The sequence below is a fragment of the Prenolepis imparis genome, unplaced genomic scaffold (assembly GCF_030444845.1).
Source record: "Prenolepis imparis isolate NDT839.2.m4 unplaced genomic scaffold, iyPreImpa1.0 SCAF_12, whole genome shotgun sequence".
NCBI lineage: Eukaryota > Metazoa > Arthropoda > Insecta > Hymenoptera > Formicidae > Prenolepis > Prenolepis imparis.
The window spans coordinates 1,557,217-1,584,085 of record NW_028141170.1 but is presented as its reverse complement, the minus strand read 5'-3'; the positions used below and the strand labels follow the sequence as shown (position 1 = coordinate 1,584,085).

Here is a 26,869-nt window from a genome sequence, read left to right as displayed (position 1 = left end):
TTTACGTCTTTACATACGCGGCAACACTGATGTAAAATTAATCTACTTATTTTCATTAAGCTAAAAACCTTTAATACTATTATGGTGGCATGTGCCATCATCACGGCCACACGGATTAAAGTTGTAGGGTTTCGTTCTTTGTAGCACGCGAAATTCGAAGATTTATTGATTTCACTACACGAAAATCAAAATGTCGCATAATGTAACTTATTAGTTGCATTACAATACAATGGCATTAGTATCTATGAAGAGAAATGTTTGAGAATAATACACATAATTGTGTTATATAATATAAAAATTGTGTATTATTATATAAATTGCGCATAATCTTAAGAATTGGAATAAGATGAGAAATGATAAAATTATGTGAAAGGCAGGACTCTAAATAGAGATAGGAAAATTATTCGGATAGCAACATCTGCGAGTAGCATGATAACAGATTAAGTGCGTCGTTAGGACACACACGTAAATATCTCTGTCAAGAGCGCAAAAACTATTTCGTGAAATACATGCGAACGATCTATAGCACGTCGTGACCTACTGTTTTAATGAAAGCGATAAATACACGTAAAACAAATTTCCACGGTATTAAAAGAGGGACGATAATAATTCGAAGATCAGCGCTGTATAACAACTGCAGGCTACTCTTTATATGAGAAATATTAATTCTCTGTTACGCTAATTAAAGATTTGAAATTTTAAATTTTAAATAAAACTAGATACTATAATTTCAGAAAATTTTTGTTTGTTAAAAAGAATCGAGATGACTAGTATTATAAAATGCTCTCTTCTTTCATATTTATCCATTTATATAAGAGACAAAAATTAGTATACAAATTATTTTTTTGCATTGTTCAAGAAATTTTCCTAAAAGAAAAATCAGATATCAGATATCAGATAGAATTCGAGAACAATCTCAAAAAAATTTTTTTTTCTAATAAGATGTTTTGAATATTATAAAATATTATTGAATAATTATTGTTAATTTAATTACTATTAAACTTGTAACATGTTTTTTTTTATTAAATTAATGAAAAATAAATTGTTTTTTTTGATCAGTGATTTATCAGCATTTTTTAGCGTGTGGCTGACCATATTATTGACCGTATCTACTGTCATCCAAATTAACTTCAATATAATGTTTTATTAATGAAATACATTGTAATATGGAAATACATGTAATTTAATTACTTTTTTCCTATTAATATATAGACGTTCTCTAACTTTTTAACAATTTCTAACAATGATTTGCGTTATTATTGCATTGAATTATTCGCTCAACACACACACACACACACAACTCGATTTATGTTTCTCCGCTCAAGATTACTCACAAAACGAATTGATTTCCATATTACAATGTATTCATTAATAAAACATTATATTGAAGTTAATTTGGATGACAGTAGATACGGTCGATAATATGGTCAGCCAGACGCTGAAAAAATGCTGATAAATCACTGATAAAAAAAAACAATTTATTTTTCATTAATTTAATAAAAAAGCATATTACAAGTTTAATAGTAATTAAATTAACAATAATTGTTCAATAATATTTTATAATATTCTTATTAAGAATTATTATACAATATCTTGCTTTCGTTTGTAAAATTTTTATTTACTGTTAAAAAAGTTCTCTTTAATTTATAATGTCAGCAATACGAATATATGAGTCGAAATATTTAATCTATAAATCGATTATTCTGCTTTATATGCAATTCTTTTGCATGTGATCATATAAATTTAGTTATTGTTATGTTTTTAAATACACAAAAGGAATATATTTTCTATATTAATTAGTTATAGATATTAAAAATAAAATGCTTATATTTAATTTGTCTTACACACACGTTAGTTATTAAAACCATTAATAATTTTATGTGTGTTGTATGTGTATATATATATATTTCTTACAGAGATTTTTGCAAATTTGAAAATTTATACAAACTTCAAAATTTATACAAAAATTCTTGCAAATCCAAACAAAAATTTTGCTTAAAAATATGGAAATAATATTTTTCTCCTCAATTACTTTAGAATCCAGACAGTTGCAAAGAGCGAAGAAAAAAGGGGAAATTCACGAAGAACAACACGAGATGCAACGCACGAAAGAGAAGTGCCGCACCAAAAGCATCCTTTCATATTTTTTATGAATCCCCTTGAGAGAGAAGTGTTCTGTAATGTCTGTAACGTTTTTATAACTGCTCCATTTAACTGTTTTATTGACAAAAGTGACAAGAGATCCTGATAGTTGACAAGTTAAAAGCCTGATAGCATGGATGAAATAAAAAGTGCATTCCGTTTAAAGAGATAGAGAAAGAGAGAGAAAAAGAGAAAGAAAAAAATCACCGATTTTATTTTTCAGTTATTCTCTTTCTATTTTTTTCAGTTGGTTAATGTATAATGAAATTATTAAAAGTAGATATATAAAACAGTGAAGTAGAATGGAGAGAATAAAACAAGAAAAAAAAACTTATTTTATTCTGGACAAATTTCTTAAAAATGCAAAATGTGTAAATAATAATGAAGATAGACGGTAAAGAATAACTAAAAGATAGATGAGAAAAAAATACAGCATCAAATATATGAGAGAAAGGTAAAAAAGGAAAACTAGTATCTAAAGATAAGACTAAACTAAATGACTTACATTACTTAAATAAATACCTAACTAAATTTTCACTAAATATAGTTTGCAGGTTTTTGCACTCTTTCAACGTGATTAACTAAAATTCGAATTTCGACGACGTTTATAATAATTGAATATATGTCGGCGTAAGTTTTCAAAGTTTCGCATTTGCGTAATTGAATAATGTGTATTAGTAGAATCGCATATTTTTACATTAAATCGAAAAGATGTGAGCAGGAAATATTATAATAAACTATTCTATTACGTAAATGCGGAACTTTGAAAAGTCATATTAGCGCAAACACGCGTTTAATTGTCAGCTACACCAAAGTTTAGACCACAGTATGACAGTTTATGTAAAGAAGGAATTATTAACACTATCTATATGGAAGCAACGCTATTTAAGAATAATTTCTGTTTAGCATAATAGACAAAGATTTAGTCTAACAGTTTAGATAAATAACTATCATCCTTTTAAAAATGATTAGTAATGTCTAATGTTTTGTAATGTCATCTTCAGAAAATTAAAAAAAAAGATATTTCTTATACAAAAGTATCATGTATTTTTTATAGTCATGTGTTGTTGTGCCGCAGCACACGTGTCCAATTTTTTAAATAGATTTTATATATTATTTTTAATGAAAAAAATGTTATCATATTATATTATATATATTATATATTTGTTTAATTCGACTTTTATTTTAGATTATATTTAGCATGTCTTAGAAAAATAATTTTATTCTATTCTAATTAATTTGTTTAGAGCTTTAAGAGCTGTAAGAGGTGTTTAAAATTATTCACATTATCGCTACGTGACAATTTCACGTCGGATCGGATTGATTATCACCAGGACCAAATGTCTCAAAACGAGATTGAGAGATCCTTCGAGCACTGTGTCGTAGTGCGTGTATCCAATCGTTAAGAAAACCAACAAGGAGCACGCGTAGGTTAATGGATGATAAAGCCGGTTTCTCACGCGTATTATTTATCATGGTTTTATAGACCTCTTTGTTTACATTACAGCATATTGCTTCAAATAAAAGTCATCACAAAGAACTATAATCACTACTATATTTGCTGATGTATAAATAAATATGAGTTATGACAGCTATATGAATATTAAACCTCATAATGGAAATTGGAAAGTGAAATTAAAGTTTCCAATGTTTTCCAATTATAATTATATTGTTGATGAGGAAGAAATGTTCGAATAACGCGCGACTGTGACATTGTAATCAAATCGTAAACGTCATTGCCGATCGAAAAACGTTGCCATGGAATATTATCACAAGATATTTCAATATTTTGCGATTAGGTCAGTATTGCGAGAGATAAACGATGAACGAATTCATGATTTGTGAATAGCGTGAAACCGATAGAAAAACAGAATTCATACAACGTCTGACACTGTGTATTGTGTGAAACCAGCTTAAAGGTCAGCCTTTAACCCAAACGTGGCCACCGTGATGGCCGAGAGAATCCCAGCCAGCGAGGTGACGAACAGTCGAGCTCGTTTCACCGCGGACGGATCCGTTTAATGAGCTTTCGCGATATCGGGTGGACTCATTGGGCGGACATCGCGAAATGGAATGCGAAATTTAATGCGAAACGATGAAGGAAAAATAATGAGAAAGAGGGGAAGACAGAGAGATCCGCTCCATTTCACTGAACTCACCTCTAGAGGGAGGCAGGGGCTGGATGCGGCCATGTTCCTACATGCGTTCGAGCCTCTGCCCCGGTGGCGATCCCCTCTTCTTCGTACTGTGGCACCACTTTACAGAAATGAGAAAAAAAAGAATAGATACAAAGACGAATTGGCGAACTTGCACACTGCACACTCACGACGGCACCCCCGGCGATCGACGTGCACTATAAACCAACCCCCCTTCTTCGAAACACCGGCGAGGGGTGCGGGCAGACGAGGGAGGGGTGGAAACGGGGAGGGGAAAATAACACCAACGCAGCACCTTTTGCACCCCTTTCTTTTTTCTTTTTTTCCTCTCTCTAACGCTTCTTCCTTTTCGCCGGAATTATTTTCTCGTTTCACGACAATTAACGACACTCTCCGAAAGAGGAGACGACATTAGGAACGGAAGAATGAGAGAGAGAGAGAGAGAGAGAGAGAATGAATGCGAGCGAGTGGGAAAGAGAAGGGACAAATAGAATGAGCGAGAGAAAGAAAGAGACAGAGAGAGAAGAGTGAAGAGAGGGGGGATCCTCTCTTCCGAGCCCTGAACTCTCTCAGATTTTTCGGAGCGGGCACCACAACCACCGGCAGCCACTACCTTCCTTTTCTTCTTCCTCGTCTTCCACTTCCTCGTCCGCCGCCTCTCTTCTTCCTCTCCTTTTTCCTCGTCGTCGACGTCGTCTTTCCTCCCTTTCGAGCCTCCCTCCCCTCCTCCTCCCTCCCTGCGACGCACCAGAACACACTCTCGGCGGTTCCTCTCGCGACGGCGAGGAACGGCTAGCTGCTTTGCCTCCTGTGCCGCGTCTTCGTCCTTCTCTTTCCCGTCTTCCTCCTTCTCCTTCACACTTCTTCCGCCTTCTCCCCGTCCACGTCCTTCTCGGCGGCGGGCGCTCCTCCTCGTCTTCTTCTTCCTTCTCTTCGTCGTCGTCGTCGTCAACCGCCACTGTACCACCGTCGCATAACAAACACTCCGGCGACCGTCACGGTCTCGACGGCACCAACGCGAGGACGAGAGACAGAGACAGAAAGATAAAGAGGAGAGATAGATAGAAAGAGAGATAGATAGAAAGAGAGGAAAAGAAAGATAGAAAGAAAGAGAGAGGAAATCGAACGGCGAGGGGCGAGGATTCGCGAGAGAATTTGATCGAGGAGAGAGAGCTAACGAGCCCGACGCTTTCTCTTTCTTACGAGAGCTCGACGTTCACGAAAGCGCGTTTTCTCTCTTCTTTCCTTTTTTTTTTTTTTTTATTTTTCTTTGCCGAGGCGCGGTACACCCTCGCGAGCGAGAGAGAGAGAGTGAGAGAATCACCCCTCTTGCGAGTCAACTCCGCGCAAGTAGCTTTCGGCAGCGATACCGAGGACCCGATCCGAGTACCCGAGTACGAGGACAACGAGAGTGAACCCGTTTGGGCCCGTTTTTTCGTATACGAGCACACAATCACACTAACCACTCTTCTTCTTCCTGCCTTTTTCTGCCTCTTCCACACACCTGGCTTCACTTCTCTGGCCTTCCTCCTTCCTTCTGTTTCTCTTGCTCGCGCGACTCTCCCCGTTTCGTCTTCACTTTCACGCGATCGTCTTCTACTTCAACTTCAACGGCACCTTCCCTATAACTACAACAACCCCTGTCCGCTTCACTCGGCCGGAAGTTCACACACTACCTACGTTCCCCGAGCGTCGGAGCTCGTGGCCACAGCGGGACGGTCGCTCGACTACGCTCCCTCGCTCTTCCACCACCACCCGACCACCGTTCTCGCATACTCACTCTCACGGCCCTCACCGTCATACCCTCATCGTCATCCCCTCGCGTCTCTGCTCACCCTCGGAGTCCCCGGCGTTCCCACTACCGAGTGCTTGCCGTTCGCCCACCCTTCCTCGCCCGTTTCGTTCATCCTTGTCGCGCCGACGACGGTGCCTCTTTCTCCTCGCCGACAACTTCGGCCACCATCTGAATATCGTTATCTCTCTCGCGACTATCTAACTATCGCTGGACCGTCTCCTTTCGTCGCACTAACGTGGTCCCTCCCCCGTTGCCGAAGTTATTTTATTCGCTCGCTCCCACAACGTGGCGCGAGGTTGTCCTCGTCGCACAGGGTGAGCTTCGCTCGTTTCTTTCTAGGAATTGCTGTCCCTCTTCCTCTAACGGTTCTTCATCCCCCTTGGTATAATGCTCTCCTTGTCTTTTTCGTCTGCACGATGTTGGTTCCCTCTTCGTCTGACTCTATACTGAATGTCTCTTTCTACTGATCGAGCTTGCGCTCGCTTACACTTCAGTGTGTGTCCCTCTCCGTTGCGCTTACGTATTAACCCCCATTCGGAGGGCACCAGGACCGAGCTTTCTTAAAGCGATACCCTGTGGTTATCTCTAAAGGATATCTCGAGTGTTTCTATTATTGTATTTGAGCGTGATGCGAATATATAAAATAATTAATTTTAATTAATTAGTTCATTTTGCTTTCCTTGAATCATTGCCTGTTCAATTTATCGTATTAAATAATGAACAGATTTATTTATATATTTAAAATAAAAATTAATGATATGTAGAGAGTGTGACAAATAGATAGGTAGATAAACAGAGACAGAAAAGAAAAGAGAGAAAGACTATTTGTATATTTTAAATATTATTTAAGCCACGAAAATTCATTATACATAAATATCTGAGTGTTTGATAAATTCAAAAAGTATTCAGTAATTAATTTTTAGAAACATTTATATTGTTGAATTTATCGCGGATTAATTGTAAGTATTGCGATTAACTACCTCGAGTTGTACCGAGGTAGTGAGATTAGTATTTCTGTATGTTCTTGATCGCGCGAAAACACAAACGAATGAACTATACGATATTATGTTGGAAGCGATATATTCTAAGAACTTCTCGTATTCACAACAAAACAATTATACTAATGGCAGGTTTATGGCGAAACTGATGGCAGCAAACATTCAAGAAGTTTGAATAATATTTCAAATCATACATAACATTACACAAGTAAATATTTTTTTTTTTTACTAAATTGAAATAAATTTTGAAATAACTTAAATTACCGACTCATATAATTTAACGTCTATAAACGTTTTTTAATTTGTAATAAATATTAATTTAATTCATATTTATATACTGTAAAGAAATATGATATTATATTTTAGATATTGAGACCATTGCAATGCCCATATAAAAATGTATTGTAATTTGTAACACGCATGTCAAATAATAATAATATAGATTTCTAAAGCTTAATATTATTTATGATGATGAATATTATTTATATATTTATGCAAATTTAATAACTGCAAACAAACCTATTATGTCGATGTCAAAAGTAAATTTACCGTTGTTTGATTTCTTTACTTCAACTAAAAACTGCAACAAGCTTAATTAAAGAGGAAAGTATCAAGTTTCCTTTTATATTCATTATTTTCAAATGCTTTATAAAAGGTATAGACAAGTTTTAAATAATATAAATGCGGTATAAATTTAATCGCGAAAAATATCGCGCTTACTAGTCATCGAAATTCGTCTTTAGTGATAGAAGACGTTGATTATGACAGACAGTGAATTTTTTGGGAGATAGAGAAAGAAAATTTTCCATAATATATGATAATTATAGACAAACATTATATTATTTGATAGTTTTTTTCTGCTTTGTCGACTTTTCCAGCAAGTCACCATCGTGCAACGCAAGATATTATACTTATACAATATAAATACATCTTTCCTCTCCGATCGTTTTAATCTCTCTCCACTTACTAGATTTACAAACTTATCTATACAGATTTATTTACATGTCTAGCTTAATTGGCGGGCTTTTTCGAAGTTCGACCCTCAATCTCGTTCTCTCGCGAAGAGAACCACCAGGTGTCACCGTTCACGAGCCCAAACGCACCGCTGTACGTGTAAATTCGCGAGCATGCGTGAGCTTTCGCTCTCGCTTGTGTGCGTCGAACCGATACGCCGGGGGTTGCCGGTGCATGCGCCTTCTTGCCTTCCCAAAGTAGGGATGAACTTATTCAACACACACACACACACACACACAGACGTGTGCACTCGCGTACGCGGAGAACTTCGGACCTCGATCTCCATGGTCCCATTCGATCACATTCGTTTAGAATCGCACGATCGTATCGAGATTGTCGGGACGATCAAGCGATCGTTAGAATGATCGAGAGCGCCGGAATTCGACGGAGTCGAAAAAAACACCCGAGGAAAAGGGGATGGTTCAACGTTCTCGATACGCGAGAACCATTAATTGGCCTTGCCTCGAACGAAACGAGTTAACGGCCTGAGTCGCGAAACGGCCGCACATAAATTCCGGCATCTCGTTATCTGATGACCGTTTTCTTGACACCTCGTAGAGAAGTAACCGGAAGTCCACGCGCGGCAGCGGGAAATCATCATCTATACATCGCCGTAACTCACTCGTGTAGAACTTAATTAATTGGACGTGGAGTGAGCTCCATGAGTAGATGTCTTGATATCGAATATTCCTTATACAATTAGTTGTATTTTTTTAAATTTATTTATTCTTTGGTGTAAGAGAGAGAATTAATTATTTTATTAATATTTATTAAATATGAGTAGAAGTATATATAATATATAATATAATTATTACAAGAATATTTATTAACGATTAATTATTAATAGTTACTTTTTCAACATTATTAATTATTAAGAATTAATCAAATATGAATAGAATATTAATTATTTGATTTTATTGATAGAATATACATACTTGTCTGAGAAAAGAAAATTTTTTTAATATGTATTTATTATGATAAATTTATCTTTCAAGCCTATTGTCCTAAAAAGAATTTCCTCAGAGCTCTGCTATTGCATGAACAATGTTGGGCCAACAAGGACTCAGAGTACCTTTTGTTACAAATAAGCTTTAGTTACGAATGTGCTTCGCCATTTCTATCACAAGTTGCGAGCAACTCCAGCCCATATATGTATGGTCAAGAGTTCATAGTTGCTCTGATCAACTGCTCCGATCAAACTTCCTTTCAGTTGCAGATTCTTTGATAAATTTTAAATTGATTTTATTTTAACGAAAACTCGATGAGAGAAAATCATTTGTCATTGATATGTAATACTTATTGGATCCTAAATAAATCGTTCAATTTTAATTTCAATTATCTCATATGAAACAAGCAAAATAACGACATCTAACGCTGAAAATTAAAAGGATTGTATTTAGCGCTAATGTGTAATATGAATCATAAGCCCCAATCTAGTTACGCGAAATAACAGCATAATAACATCGTTAATCGTAACTCGTTATTATGTCATATATTCGCGAAATACAAGGCATTCCATTGAACGCTTCCTGAAATAACGATGTAACAAAACACCGATTGACTTTGTTCTTTTGTGTCCGTAGAATCACTGAAACGGATCGGTCACTGTTTTCGGGAGCAGAGCTCTCTCTCTCTCTCTCTCTCTCTCTCTCTCTTTCCCTCTCTTCTTCCCTCCCTCTCTATCCCCGAATAACGAGCACAAAGATATACACATGAAGAGAGAGAGGGAGAGAGAGAATCTGCGTCGTCGCGATGGAGCGTATAAAGGAATCGGCTTTAAATCTGGGGTGCCCGCGGACAAAGATGAGGGGATGAACGGAGGGATAGAAGGGGTGAAGGATTGTCAGGGGTAGCGGCGGCAGAGAGTGCAGGGGCAGCGACGACGACGACGACGGCAGCGGCAGAGAGTGCAGGGGCAGCGTTCTGGGTTTCTGGGTTCGTCCCCCGTCCCCTCATCCGCCCTCGCACTTTCCTCCCCCCTTGCCCTGCCCTTCCACCCCGTTCCTGCTTCCATGCTCCTCCGCCTCCTCCCTCTTCGACCCCCACGAAGTTCGGAAAGGCTGCTGTGCGCGCGGCGCCAGAATGTGGAACAGTAGGTCAGCGCACTCCGTGACCCCCGCTTACCGCGGCCTACCCCTCCTCGGTGCATGCACCCTGATGCGATACGTACGACCGACCGACCGACCGACCGACCGACCGACCGACCAACCCCCTGCTAACCCCATCCCTTCGTCCGATCGTTCTCGGCACCCTATTTCTTCCTCCCGCTCTCGTCCCTTCGCCAACCTACAACGGTCCCGTCGTCTCATCCCGCGACCGATTGGGTTATCGTGCGGATGAGTTTGCACGATTCGGTTGACGGTTGAGTAGCTGAAAGCGAAAGAAAGGTATATCTCGTAAACAACGTTTCCCAGGGAAACAATCATTTCCGTTCAACGAACAAGAGAGTCAGAGTTCTGTTGTCGATGTTATCATAACGTTTGAGGGCCTCTGTTCAAGAAATGCACCCTTAACGATTGTTCGGAATGATTCAGGCAAGAGAAAGGTGTCGATTTGTCAATTTCTTTGAAATTATAAGCTACTTTTTTACAATATCTGATCGAGATGTAATTTCAATTAATTTGTACTATATTTATTTCAACATATCCCTTCATTGCCCGGCCATGCCGAGGACGTTAAATCATTCCCGCGGGACGTACCGACGATTTTCTTTTCTCTCGCGAGACTCGTTCTTCCCGCCTACGAAACCGGAAACCTGTCGCGTTGATACTAGAGTTACGAGCCATTCGCCGAGGCGAGGATTCGGCACTCTCACCACGTACTTTAAGGTTCATTCGCGGAAAATCGATTTGCCGGGTCGCATTCCTTCGAGGAAAATATTGCCTTGTGCCTCCGTCTTCTCTTCTCGTCTGATGCGCACGCTCGTCAGATTTTACGTTCCAGTAAACGCGAGATTATTGTCTGCCCTGCACACATACACATATACACATACATGCACACACACACACGTGCGCGCGCCATTATTTATTGTTGACAACGCGGATCGTCGACAACGAGTGTGGCAATAATTTTCAAGTATATTGCAAGATGTAGCAATATTACATCAATGGAAGCGAGAAAAGTTTCGAAAGCTTCGAGTACAAAAAAATCAATATCTCTCATGTAAGTTTGCGATTTATTTTTTATTATATATATCTCTCCCGTCCATCTTTCTATAAATTTTCAATTGACGTTTTCATCATATGCTAATTAAAAATAATCAATGAAATTATTCTAATTTACTTAGGAACGGAGAAATATATTGTAACGTTATTTTTTCTCTCTCACATTATGAATAGCTTTTAGAACTTATTGATCAACAGATCAAATGAGCTTTTACCAAATAATTGCCATGATGTTCGCCAACCTAATATGGAAACTTTCTCTCGACTTTGCTCGACTTATCGTCACATGGAACGGGTTCACGTCAATGTGCCTCCGCATATTAAAATTGACGATGTTTGACGCGCCAAACGTTTATTGATTTTCCACACCGATCGTTTGAGCAAGTCAATTTATAGCTCGAGAGTTACACATTATATAGTTATAGATTTTCCAACCAGGCTAATATAATTCGACCTCGCAAAATAAATGTGACATCTGCAAATTATACGAAAGCTATTTCGAATAGAGTTGCAAGCGCATATTTAAAAAATATATATATGTATGTATTTTATATTTTATGATAATGATTTATAATCATCAGAAATTTTCAATCTCAAATATATGTATATATACATATAACAGAAATGTTGGTTATTATTATTTTCGCTGTAATAATAACTGTTTAAAAGATTTATTTGTCATTATCGCAGCCTATTTCGATGTATATTCTACAATCCTTTCCCGTTTCTCCTATCCTTTTTGCGGTGTATATTTATCGCTTCAATTTTATATCTCCCTCTTATCCTTTTAAACATTTTTCTTTTTTCAACACCCTCTCTTCCGCAAAGGTTTCCCTTCCCAATTTTCTTCCGCTCCATTATCATCTAATCTTTACTACCTTTCCAATTTCGCCATTTAAACACAATTCCGTGCCGTGACCTCCGCTTTAATTCCACGCAATCTACACATCCGCTCTCTACCTTCCTTTTCGCGCAATATCAATTTTCTTTCTTCTTGTTGGCATATTTAAACCTTTTTCGTTTATCTTCTTCTTTTTAATATTTCGATATTGTGTTACATTCAGCTATTTGTATATCTCATATATCGTATCTCGGCTTCCATATCATGTCCATTCTACTCTGCTGTTGCACTTCTCGATGTCTGCATTCCACTCCATTTCTCATCTGTCTCGTCTCTTGGTTGTGTTTTGAAATGTTGATTAAATAACAGTCAAACTATATATCTCTATCTCTTACTTTCTCGATTTCTTATTCTACACATCCGTCAATTCCGGTTTATCCGCATCGTCTCGTAACAGAAGTGACAATACATGATGTATTATAGTTAAGGTATCGCAAAAAATAATGTATTTTGCATTATTTTACACAATAATAGATATATAAAATAAGGTGGCAACATTAAACAACGTAATATATAATATAATACTTGACATATTTACATCTCAATCTTTCATTTAAATTTTTTGCAGTAGTATATAACCATAATTTTTCAAATTAGTGTTTATACAATTTTCTCTATTTAAAATTAAAAATCCTTTGAATAATATATCCGTGAGAGAAATCTGATGCTTTTCTCTCGGAATGTTCGCTATATCCGTTGTTATCAAAGACGGGAATCTGCGGGAAACCGATCCGGCGTCGCGAAACACGACGTCAACGACGACCGATGTTATCATTGCGAGATTGATATCTCTGGAAAAAAAACTAGGGATCGTGGCGTATTCACGCTTTCTTATCGATCTGTTTTTTCCATCGAGCCATGAAAAAGGGGCCCTTCTTATTAATATCCGCGCACTATTTTTAATTTGATATTATTAACCGCCATTGCCATCATCCTGCCGAGCACACGAGTACATGGAGAAAAATTGTTGTAATATTAAATAAAGTATTAAATTTTAAATTTTCGTCATTTTCGACTTTTTCTGATCATTCAGTTCTGTCATAATTGATATGTATAAAATTTTCGTAACTTTGTTATAACAAATATTTGTAAAACACAAGATACCTACAAATGTATAACTTCATTATAATAAGATTGCATCTAGAATTTTTTTCACGCGTTAATATATACGTACGATTTGATGTTAACGCGAGATTTCAATACAAATATGATTTAAAATTTCGAATTGGAGCACAATTTTTTTTTCTCTTTATTAAGACTTTAGAAAATTGTTGTACAGTTACTAATAATTTAATCTATATTTTCACGATATAATATTTCTCATGAATTATCTCAGCTTTTAAAAAACCGACTTCCCTTCTCGTAAAATTAATAATTCTATATAATTAAATCTGCGGTACACGATATAAAATTTTAGCCATTCTTCTTTCTCACTAACTATGAAAAAGATAACATAACAAAGTAATAAAGTTTTACATCACGTTTCTTTACGTTCCAGACTCCGTTGCATTTTAAAACGAAAAAGATTTCCAAGCGGTCTCTTCAAATATAGCATCTTTTTACTTTTGAGAGTTTGTAAAATGCCCTTCATTCCGTGTAAAACAATTTCCGTACATCCTTTTCGCGATGATTTCCAACCGGATGGACGCAAAGAAAAACAACAACATCGTGGGAAGACAAGGGATGGAATCGGGAATCGAAAAGCGCGACAACCACAAGAATGAGGGCTGTCACGAATGTCCCGGCATTCAACCTGCAGGTGCAGAAAACTTGACCGAGTTTTCGAGCCGCACGCGGCGCAGGGCGACCCAGATTTAGCCCTCCGTTTGCCCTCTCCCATCTTTTCCACCCTCCCGTCATTCGCATCCCCAGCCTGAAAGCCCCCTGCGTTCTTTCTCTTTCTCTCTCTCTCTCTCTCCCTTCCTTTCAGTTACAAACCCCCGTGCCGTTTGCGTGAAAGATGAACCACCGCAGGGTGACATTTCGGATCATGAAAAAATACCGTTGCGTATCGTTGATCTTCGGAGTCAAATAAAATATGAAGATCCTAAAAAGGATTGGTCTTTTATAATGCATATTCTAAAAAAACAATTGATATTCGCTGATTATTTTTATGTAACAACAGTTGCTTAAAAGACTTTTTCTAAATTAAATAATTATTCTTATCAATTATATATATTATGCGCGTAATAATAATTACATTCCCTCTCACCAAATATCAAAAGACGAAAGATTATCGCATATTAATTTTAGAAATCATGAATATGATCGTAGAATTACATTAAATTAATATTTATATATTAATTACATAATTATTATAAATTAATATTTGTTAATTAGTTGAACGATAAAAGATCGAGTTTGTAATTAGGATTATCCGAGCAAGCTAATTCGCGATTAACGGTACGTGTTAACAGACTAACTCTTGTTATGCTTACGCTATTGATGTCAGCGGAGCCCTCAACTCAGCGTTATAAAATGCACTTGGTCTCTTTTACGAGCAGCTGTCACCCGTCCAGCTTCTATCAACCCCGGTGTCGCGCGTCAAGGGTGAATACTACCGGCGCGAATATTGTTGAACGCGAGAGTATCGATAACGAAGTTCCGCGTGCGAGAACGCTCTGAATATTAATCCTCTTTCCGCGGAATTGCAGCACACTTCTTTCATTTATCGTCAAAAATAATATTTATTAACCATGCAACTGCGCGATATCTCTCGTGAAACGATTATATATAAGAATTACAAGATGTGAATTATAGAAGACTAGCATCAAATATATTTGTAAACGTAATTAACACACTCTCAGAAAAATTAAATTCGCATAAATACGTGAAATTTTATTGAAAAAAAAATTTCCATTAATTAGCTATATTTAATTGGAATTATCTTCATTATCGATATCTCGAGAATATCTCTTCCAAATTATCTGCAGATACCATAAATATCTGGGACGAGAATATCTAGAGATATGTCCGATTAGCTATAACTTTTTCTCGCCAGATTTCTCTCTCTCACAAGTACATTATTATCCAGATGTTTAAAATTGTCATTCTTTTATTGAAATATCTACAATTTTTTCATAAAAACTATCTATAACGACAGATCTTTTTTTATTTAATATCTATAGCCGATTCGAAGGGCGAACTTTTATCAAATAGTACGATAATATTAGAGGGATGTGATTGTTATATATGTACATTCTCATTATCATGTTATCATAAATTGAGCAATGTAAATTGATTAATTCGTCGTCGAGAGAGCATGACGCCCAATGTTTACAGGAATATCGATTACTAATGATTGTTTGTCGGGATTTCAAGCTTTCGCGTAGTAACTCCTCCATAATACACCTCCATAAGGTCATTTCAAATGATGCGAAGCCTTTCCCTTGTGTATTCTGACAGAACCGGAAATGGCGCTTGTCTCCCAAAGGTACCAAATCCAATTATTTCGGTAGAGACGATTCTGACGCGTGTGCGAGTACACAGGATCTATATATAAAGCGTTCGCGGTGCGTACAACAAATATTGCGCATGTCGTCCTTGTTTTTTACCCTTTTTCGAAAATTTTATACGTTTACGTGCAATGCCGTTTGCAAACAAACTATACAGACGTCGAAAGTTTCAATTATAAAGGATGATATAATTATTTAACAAAAAAATAAGCATTGCAATAATACTTGTAAATATAAATCTATACACAAAAGATTTGCTAGAAATATTTTTAAAAATCTCTTGATATACTACAGCGGAATAAAATCTCTATCGAAGAGAGAAGAGCGAATATGTTGCTACTAAAATTAGGTTGACCTATCTCTTCTCAGGAAACATTATTTAAAGTAGAAAATTAAATCGCGGTAATTAAATATAATGCAAGATAGCTCTGACATAAAAGGATGCAAATTCTTTGATTCATGTACGATCAAAGAATTTGCAATCCCTTGTTCAATCTTTCAACGTCAATGGCTTTGTAATTAAATCTAACATAAAAATTATATTAAATTATTAAAATTTTAAAATTATATAATATTTGAGCGCGAAAAAATGTGAGAATGTACCTATCATTGAAAATATTGAACTAAATAAATAAAAAGATTTTTTAATTATTAGTGACATTTTTTTCTCATAACTTTTTATTATTATTTCAAGATGTCCGCGAAAATAAAGTAAAATACGGCAAATCTGGCACACCCTGCATATAATATGATTATCAGCATCGGTATCGCGTGACGTCGCTCTCGGCTAGGAATTATTACCCCAATTATCTTAATTACCGCGATTCCTGCACTTTTTCGTGTACGAAGGTAAAATCAGACGAGTAAACTGGAAATTGAGGACGAAATGCGAACGAAAAAAGGGATAGAAGAAACGATCTTCGTTTTTGTTACCTGTCAGCTGGAGCAATGTTTAATCTACTTTAAGATTTCGTGAAGAGTCAAAATAGATATCGAAAGAAAATACATCGATATATATATATTCTTATTGTTAGATCGGAATAGCGGAAATATATTATTCATATACGATTACTATATTATTTATTATCCGCTAATATTATTTTATTTTTATCTATCCGAGTAAAAGAGAGAAAGAGACACTCATCCCCGAAAGAATTGCATACGGGGAATCGGCTGATCGATTATTTAGAATCGCCGCGTTCGCGGAGAATATCACTTTATTACGCCATTACTCTACGTTATAAAGAGAATAATAATGTACGCGGCAATTAATGCGGAGAATGTATGTACTTCACTTATACTCCTTTGGGATATATAATTAATTAACGATGTCTTGATAATATTAATTATTGTAAGGTTTTAATTTTTATGTAATTATATAATCCATTAATATAATTTCTTATAATTATTATAATAATTAATATATTATTATTAGATATATTATTATTATTATTATTATTATTATTAGTTAAATAATTATTACAATTAATTGATTATATAATTTATATAACAAATGTTTGAACAATTTTTCACGATGCTATAATAAAGAAGGTCATTATATGTATTTGGCTTTGTATCTTTTGTGATTGACAAAATATAATTTACGATACTTATTATTTTTTATTAATTAAATTAATATATTATTCTTTACTAATTAAATTAATATATTATTCTTTACTAATTAAATTAATAAAAATCTCTTTTCAGCACATTTCTGAGGTACAAAATACGTGCAATTTTAAATATATATATATTCGCTGGGAAAAGGAACATGACTTGCCAGAAAGGGGAGGGTGACCTGATATCTGAGCCATTAGGCGCGAAAGGGTTAAGGGCCGCCTTATCATCGCGACCGCATTGTTCATTCTGAATTTTCCTTGTTCGCATCCCATTTTCATTCTTCTTCCCTCTTAGATCATATCTCGACGAGACAATAAACGCAACGAGGTGCACTATGTTCGCAATTAAGGCGAATCTTCGTTCTTCGATAAAATCGTCGATTGAGAACGCATGCAAATCTGAGCATTTACTATCTTAAGCAAATAAGAAGTAACGATATACCAAATTTGCGCGAGATATAAATTTAATATTTTTGTTTTAAAAATAATTTTCGTTTAAACTCTGGTCTCGTTTAAAATAACTCAACAATAAAATATTTTCTAATAAATTTCATTATTACAATTAATAATTTTAATTATTATATGAAAAATGACTTTTCTTATTTACGCACTAATTGAATTAAATAAAATAATAATAACAATTCATTACATCTTGTGACAGTAATTTAATTTGTTTTTTTAATTAAAAATGAACAAGGGTTATACGACAATCACGCGATAATATTCCCACGGAAACACTTTCGGTGGGACATGAAGAAAGATTGAAGAAATAGACAAAAAAAGCAAAAGAAAACAGGAAGAGCGACTGGGGTGGAAGTTGGGATGGAATCTGGGACATCGAACTCTCGTCTCTGCCTGCCATCATCCTCCCTCGCTCTAATACGGCCATCCTCATTTCTCGTCCGTCATTTCTCCCCGTCTAACCAGAACGTTAACAGGCACACGTAGGTGTTGCGGAGGCTGAAGATACATCGTTGTCACTAGGGCGACTTTGGATAATTTTATACCACATCGTACGCGCACAGAAGCGCGACTTTTTATACACTCATATCGCGCTTCTACGCTTCTAACCCTTCCGCCGCCAAAGGCGAAGTAACGAGATTATTCTTATAGAGCAGAATTAAGGGGACCAGAAACCTTTGAAGAACAGAATGCTGAGGTGAAACGCGAAAGTATGACAAGAAGCGAAATGACGACTTTTGTACGCGCGTTCGTTAATGTTCCATTGAACATATGGAATATAAAAAGATTTTTTTTTAATTTGTGTTATTAGATACATCTCTATATGTGGAACTAATTTGAAATTAGCTTTTATTTAAAAATTCTTGGAATCTTTTTTTTTTATATTTGGAAAAAAAAACATCGCTATTTTTAACTTGCAGATCCTAATATCTGTCATTAAAATATATAGCGGCGATTTTATGATACCCTATGTGAATATACACATATATGCAAGATGTAAATCGTATTTATAGTATATCTTTGTTTTGATCACGTTACAGTTCAGTGGAATGAGTAGATCGAGCGATTACACAAGAACAGATACACGTGCGGTAGATTTTCCTTCTGTCTCGGACATAAATAAAAGAATTATGAGACACGACGTTAATTAAGCAGATGCACTTAATTCACACATCAAACGTCACTTCTGAAAAATCTACGTTGCAAATAAAAGATATAAAAAATTTACGCTTATTTTAAAAAAATTACAGTAACAATAACTTTTCAATAGGAAATTTGTCGATTCTAAAGCTAAAGCAACATCTAATTGTAAGTAAAAAAAAAAATATAATTATCAAATATCAAATGGAAAGCACAATCACTAAAATTGATTAATTACTAAAATGATAGATATTTAGAAAAGTACCATTACTTTTTTCGTATATTTTTTTCAAATGCACCTGACTATAAGAACGAGCAGATCCCCAAAGAAAGAGAAATGAAAAAGTAGATCTCTCTTTGTGTCATTTATTATACATATGTATACATCGAGGGTTTCTTTCCTTGGATAATCGCTCGCGATTGCCCTCTACAAGTGCTTTGAACGAGACAAACCGACAAGTATAATTAATTTAGTCAGCGGGAGTATCTTAATAAACTATAAAGAGGTGATTTACGATGAATAAGCAATATCGTCTCGTTATTTAACAATTGAGTTTGTTTCGATCGGTCTTATTAGTCAAAGGACGGAAGGAATGCAAAGAGCAGAAGTCGTTGTTTTTAATCCTTTCGTTTCATTTCTTCAAATTTTCACGTGGCCTCTTTTAAAATAAACATCTATATACGTAAGTAGGACATATATATTGACGAATTAAAATCTATTTTTTGCGAATTGATAAAATCAATTGTAATTAGTTTAAAAAACAATCCACTCTAACAATAAGATTGATTTTTATGAGTTTTATAATATTTTTATCGTATTATATTGTATTCTCAATTATGCTCTTAAATTAGAGATAATAAAGGTTTAAAATTATCTATTTTTTAAATTGTTTTTTACAAAATAAAAAGAAAAATTAAATTTGCGACGGAGTAATATTTTTCTGTTCGTTTCGTTCGTTCCTCATCGCCTTTATTAATGTTGTCGCGTTATCGTTATTAACGCCGCGAGTTTGATTTTGACGACATATTCCGCAAATTGAAATAACTCCGGCGTGTAACGAGTAGGACATGTCCATCCTCGCTACAAGCTCATCCAACATCCTCGTCGAACTTACGTTAAAGGTCGAAAGTCACTATGTACGCGGGATAACATACGGTAGATAGGTATGTATGCTATGTATCTGGTGACTAGTTAGCTTAAATGTAACGTCATTTCAAAGGCATTTGCCGATGACATCAACGACGCTATTGGCATCGATGGTATTTCAGCCGTTCGCCCATCGTTCGACGATCGCTGTTTGGAATACAAGTAAAAATCACGAGTAACGGCTATTACCGCTGACATTACACAGTTCTCTCGCATTTCATGTGCTACAATTATTTGTTTAGATATATTTTATCTCTGCGTTATTCTCCGCGTTGAGAAGTGTATGTGAAAATGACATATCATCTAACAATTCTTATTTAATTCGTTATAAATTGGAAATATTTTAAAAATATGAAGAATAATGCTCATTTTTTCTAATTTATTTGACAGTATTCGTATTTTACTTTAACTTTGATTTAAATTAATTTCTTCTCGAATTTTGTGTTTGTTTGTTAAATTTGAGAAAGTATTTCTATATGAAAGATATTAAAATAAAATTTTGGACATGGATAATAAATTGAAATAAAATTTTGGACATGGCTAATAAATTGAAATAAAATTGAATTTATAGAAAAGGCAATATATCAGAATGAAGTATATATTTTTAGATCCGTTGGATCGCTCGATTCTAACTAATAGCAAGGCACTCGGATTTTCCCCGAAAAACTTTCGCGAGCTTCTTCGTACGGGCGCAATTTCATCTCGTCGCTTTACGCTTTTCCTCGACTCCTCGTCGAGAATCGATTTTTCCGGATATAGCTTTCACGACGAGCGACGATGACGGCGACGAAAACAACGTCGTTGGCCTGCGGCTTTCGTCATTCGTCTCGCATATATCCGCGAGATTATACTACACAAGGGTGGAGAATTTTAATCGAATCATACGATCGGTCTGTCAAAGAGCGATAACGTCACGCTCGTATCGGCCAATAAGGCTCGACCTAGAATCATACGCGCCATCATAAACGTGCCATGGGCTTCCCATGGCTAAAAACGTCGGTCATCCACGAGGGACTGGACGAGAGATAATTCGATATCGCGGGCAAATCGATTGTCGAGCGGCTCTCCTATTCGCGCCCTTCGGCCACGACGACCGCTTCTAAGTGACAAGATTTATTTAAAGCGCTCCTGAAACTCTACATCCCGTTAAATTTTCAAGAATATAAACTTTCGAGTCATTAAATCTCGCTAGAGATTCTACAAAGATCGTTAATTACTTAATTCAATCAAAATTTATTAATTCGGTTAATAGGAAGATTTTATTTGCTAACTATTTCAAAGCGTAACCGGATTTTTCTTTTTATTTCGCTCAAGTCTCGTGCCATCTTCTTGAACAACTTAAGCGTCGCTAAATTTATTAGTACTTTTTCGTCAAGTACGTAGATAATTTATTTAAAGAAGATCCGAGTGTGCTATTACATCTACGTGTGTGTATATATGTGCGTCTGTGTGTTCGTACATGTTTATGAGATAAACGGCGAGCGAAAGAATTACGATTTAATGGAACCCTGGCTACAGAGGGACGTCCCGCTAAGCGAACGACGAAGAATGCCCGACGAGATGCGAAGACACGTCTTCTCTCTAGTAAATATATAGTAATAATTTCATTTCCTCCCCGCAATCGCGCGAAGGCCCTATCACCACGTGTCAGCAAATAGACAGACGTCCTAACTCGATAATAGGGTCGCGATACATAGAAGGGATACTGAATTCCCATCTCGGTAAATTACAATTTTCAAGCGATAAGTTCTATTTTTTCTTTTTTTTTCATATTTTTAAACAGCATTTTTTATTACATTTTAAAATCGCGATATTTCTGGCAAAATTCAGATTAATCGCGGATTTAACAAACATGCACTCCTATTTCATATTTCTTCGTCACATTATTATCATAGTATACTTCTTCTTATCTTAGGTTTGATATATCAATTTGAAAACTCTCCTTAAAACTAGATAAGCCGAGCGAGGATCGGCTCGAGGGAAAATATACCGAGCGGAAATAAAGTTCGCCGCTCGCGTCGGTTGGTCCTTGCGCGAAAAGTTCGGGAGGTGAATATAAATCTACGGTCCGAGAGAATCGGAAGGAAGTATCGTCGAGGAAATTTACGTCTGCCGGACGAGGCTCCATCGATCTGCAAAACAACCCGGGCAATGCTCCGCGCTATCTGCTATCGTATGTAACGACTTTATATAACTGCTGGATGGAAGAATTGCGACGGATCACGGCGAGCGATGTGCATACGAGGCTTCGATAAGCTACAAGTCGCTTGAACTTTATTAGATATGTAGTTCGTCGATCTCCTAAGTAGCAGAGCCGCATTAAGCTTTGGGCATTAAGATTTGTGCTTCTCTCCATTACCGCCATTATCGGGTTTCGCTTTATTATTATCAAGGTTTAACAATTAACGCTCTGGATCCTACTTTCCAACTGTGTTCTAGTTTAATTATTATGCTCCTCTCTCTAACGCGTAGTTTCTTACGTTATCTATATAATTTGATTTATTCTGTCTTTATTCATCTCGTACAGCGATTAGAAATATCTATTTCTCTCGAAGGTATTTCGTGCACATTTTTCTGCAATTTTTTTAAGTAACCTGTTTAAAATGTACGATATCTTGTTATAACTGTCATCGATCTGTTCGTCCTGAGACCTCCTTATCGTTGGTGACATAAAGTTGGCTCTGATATATACAATGACAAAGGCAAATGGATTTATGTCTCTTTACGAGACGAACGGGACAATAAGGTTTCCGCCTCGCACAATCTCTTTCGCTTCCGATCGAATATTCGAGAATTAATTCATTGTCCTCAGGTGCTTATAGATATATAAACGTGACATCCATGACGCAACAGAGAGAAACAAATATGTCACTTATACATTTTTATAAATTTTTACAGCAATAACATATATTTTTTTTCTTTAATTCGTATTAGGTAATCGAAAATTTATCTAAATTTATACTGACATAAAATTATAATTGTGAAATAATATTGCAATACGAAATTGTGCGGAAATGTGCTACAATAATTGATAAAATGCTACAGTATTTTAAGATAAGTGGTTTACTGAGCGATCTGTAGCGCAGAAAAATTAACGAGGATGAGAATAGTCAAATGTTAATGCGAGGCAACAAAGTATCATAAGTTGCTCTACTCGCATTTTATATATATATCGTATTAAATATAATAATGATTATAATAAGAAATTATGGACGGAAAATTGTTGACGAAGCATTTTTCGCAGCCAATAACTACTTCCGTTAAGGCTTACCGCGGTCGCCCCAAATCTCCGGCTGAATCGAGATCCGGAAGCATAGCGAAATAAAAGCGAACAACCGGAACCGGCCGGACACGCCGTTATATGCGCAGCGTTTTATTACAAAATATTATCCCTAGGAGAACGCGACCAAGTAATGGCGGCAGTCGCCGGGGTTTACTGACCCTGCCGGCGACGACGTCGTCTCTCCGTTTTCATCGAGTCTAAGCCGAGAACGTCTCTCGGTCGGCTTGAACATTTCACGCGTATTCTAGAGTTTCTCTTTGTCGTTTCCGATAAAGCTTGTTTATGCGAGTGAGAAACAGCTTCGAAAAGTTGCACTTTAAGCACTTGAAAGAAAAATTTAAGACAAGTGCAAGTGCTCTCGGAAAATAAAATATTTTACTATGTCATTTATTTTAAAGAATTTTATATATATATATATATAATATATATACAGATACATATATATATATATATATATATATGTATATATAAATATCGATGTCGAGGGGTTCGCGTGAACTATGCGTGCGTGCGAAGGGAAAATAAAAGGTTCGCCGGTTAATGGCAATCTAATTTTCGTAAATATCAAGGAAATGTCAGGAGGGTGACGTGTGGGTTGCTAGTAGTTACCGTCCTGCTAAGTTAGTCCTGCCGCAGGGATAATCTCTAATTATTTAAAAACTTTTTTAAAAACTTTGCAGGTCACCTTTTTATCTAACAAATTCCTCAAGTTTTCCAGGTTGACCGTAGCAAAGTTCTTCGCATTCCCTAATCTTTTGAAAATATTCCGCTATATTAGTGCAATCATAATAATTGCGTAATAACTCGGTATAATGTGAAGGTACAAAAGTCTGACAGGAGCGGAAGTAAATTTCAGTTTTAATTGCTACGTTAACTCTCTTAAAATCATGGGAAACATTGTTGTCTATATTTACATTAGAATGTTCAGAATCGTTTTTGCTTGTCTATATGTCCATTAAAAGAAAAGTATTCCGCATTTTCCCAATTTTTCAGAAATGTAAAAATATTCTAACGTTTGACAGTTTTTTTAACTTGTACACGAACCATTTATACTAATGGCGTAACAACAGGTGTCATGTATATTTATCTCTGACATGCCATCGTATAATTAAACTTAACGCGATGATATCATTAATCCTCCCATATATGCACGATTTTTTAAAATATATATTCATATAATCATTACTATAAACACTATTTCTTCAATGCTATCAATACTATCACTTCAATAATTTAAGTTATGCAAACATTTTCAAAAGATTCTAAACTGTTAATAAAAGTGCAACTTATAAAATTTATATTTACATTCTTTATTAATAAAAATTAATCAATGAAAATTAATATAAATTTCACTGCTGTTTCCTTTTTGTTTTAGACGTTTAAAACTAAGTCGACAAAAAATTTTAGAAATTATTTCTCAATGTTACACATAATTGCCGCAATTCCTAATTTGGATATCCAAATCGAACACATGCGATGAAAATTATGATATACTTTTTCCGTTCGAGCTACTCGCGACGGCTTCGTCCAGCGCTGAGAATAACTCAAAAACGAGTGACGTCAGTTCCGATAAAACGGAAGACGCGTGGGCCGATTTCCACATATGTGGTTTTTCCACAGGTCTGCCCCTGCCCCATGAGTTAACAGCCCTTGGGGAAGAGAGACGACGTCGTTTCCCCGACGACGACGACGACAGTGACTTTGACGATAGCGAGGTATTTGTCCCGTATTTGTCATCTTACCCCTCGCTACAAAACAACGGGAGAATTATCGCCCGTCTAAAGTTAGGAAAAACGATACTCGTCGCCGAGACGTCCGTCGCGCCGACGTTAATCGCCGGATTAAGCTTTTTAAATCGTCGCTCTTTAAACAACGCCGCGACGCGACGCGACGTGGCAACTGAGTCTCAATGGCTCATTGTCAGTGTAAAAAAAAAAGAAATCTCGAACGAATGAGGCTAATTGTAAGTGCATGAGATATCTTTGCAGCGTGGTTAAATCTTTTAATTCCATGCGCAAACATAATTGAGAATCAGACTGCCGCATTCAGCAGCGAACATAATTATCATCCTAACAAGGTGATACAAATTATATGTCGCATCGCGATTTCCAAGTCTAATTTCACATCATACGCGAAAATTTACTATTTTTTTATTAATTTATTATTTTTACATTAATTTTTAATTATTAAACTACGCGAACACAGCTACATTTAACTCATTAATACGAAAAAAGTAGTAAAGATGTATTATAGGCAGACAGTGCAGTCCGCGTCTGACCAGTGTCAGCTGTTACTACTGCAACTTGTCGGATCTCGTTGAGTTTCGAGAACGAGCATAGATTTTACGTGAGATTCTCAATAAAGAACGATAGATTGAAGGGATGAGAGTATCAAGACGAACTCGCGTTCTCTACGGATCTAAAAATCTCCTCGATAGAACGCATTTCGCACTTTCGCATTCATCAGAAGAAGATACGTCGAGAGAAGAAATCGGTCACAGCGTGGGTGACTTTTCGCACGTATATACGTGTTTTTCCGCGTAGCAGACGGCGCGCCCAGCGGGGGTTACCCGACTCTTTCAAAGAGCTTTTCATCATCATGTTCCATACCTATCACTTTCTCTATTCGGCTATTTCCAATTCAAGTCTCTTTGGTCTCCCTTTTCTCCCCTTTCGCTTTAGAAAGAATGAATGAAACGCAACTTAAAATGTAAGGAAAAATAGATTGGTTAAAAACAGTGCTTGAAAAGATGAAACTGGAATAGAAAAGAAGTGTACCACATGAAAGCAGAACAGAAAGAGAGAAAGAGAGAGAGAGAATAATTGTAGGAAGAAAAAATAGAGTAATAGAGAGAAGAAAATGGAGAGTGATGGAGGGAAGAAAATACAAAAAGAATAGGTAGAAAAGAGAAAAGAAAAAAAACGAATAAGGAAATGTATGAGAAGCGAAAGAAAAGACGGGGAGAGAAAACGACAAGACGTGAGGGAGAAACTAAAAAGGTAAAGGAAAAAGAGAGTGGATTAGAGAGAAGGAGAAAGAGCGCAAACTACGAGGAGCAACTGAGCGTTTGCGGAGGGTGTGCGAGAAGCAGAAAGAGAGCGAGAGAGAAAGAGGGAGAGAGAAAGGGAGAAGTAGAGGGTAGTAGAAGCCTGGCGAGGGAGAGAGAAAGAGAGGTGGCACGCGCAATGCGGGTATTGATTCACGGTGGCGGCGGCAACGGCGGCGGCAGCCGGCAGCCAGCCTGAAACACAGGACCGCGCCGAGTCGACTAGATTCACAGGCCGAGACAAGAAGGGACCGAATTCGCGAATTGCAGCAAGCAAGGAGAGCAGAGAGAAAAAAGAGAGGTAGGGAGAGAGAGAGACGAGGAAACGATGTATCAATCGGTTCGAATTTACGCGTTTATTAATCGCGCTGAGGGTTGAAACCGCCTCGAATATCTTTCGAGAGGATACCTTCTGCCTTGTTATTAAAATTCGATGGCATTGTTGTTTTATGATGTACATTATATATCGAGTTTATCATGCAGGACAAAATTTCTGATGCAATTCCCATGCAAATGTTATTAGAGCATACCTTCTCCAAAATGAGAA

At 36.3% G+C, this 26,869-nt stretch overlaps 1 protein-coding gene across 21 annotated transcripts in view; it reads right to left on the bottom strand.

The window, feature by feature from the left end:
* Positions 1 to 26,869, bottom strand: part of Cac (calcium voltage-gated channel subunit cacophony) — a 157,436-nt gene that overhangs the window by 79,235 nt on the left and 51,332 nt on the right. Inside the window, exons 1-2 of one of the 21 annotated variants that reach the window (XM_083051968.1) lie at positions 5,762 to 6,555; positions 4,302 to 4,398 (exon numbers count right to left, since the gene is read on the bottom strand). The exons of the other annotated variants lie outside the window; for them this stretch is intronic. The gene's annotated coding sequence lies outside the window, so the exon portion shown is untranslated. Of the gene's footprint in view, positions 1 to 4,301; positions 4,399 to 5,761; positions 6,556 to 26,869 lie in introns of those variants that run through there. 21 annotated transcript variants of the gene reach the window in all.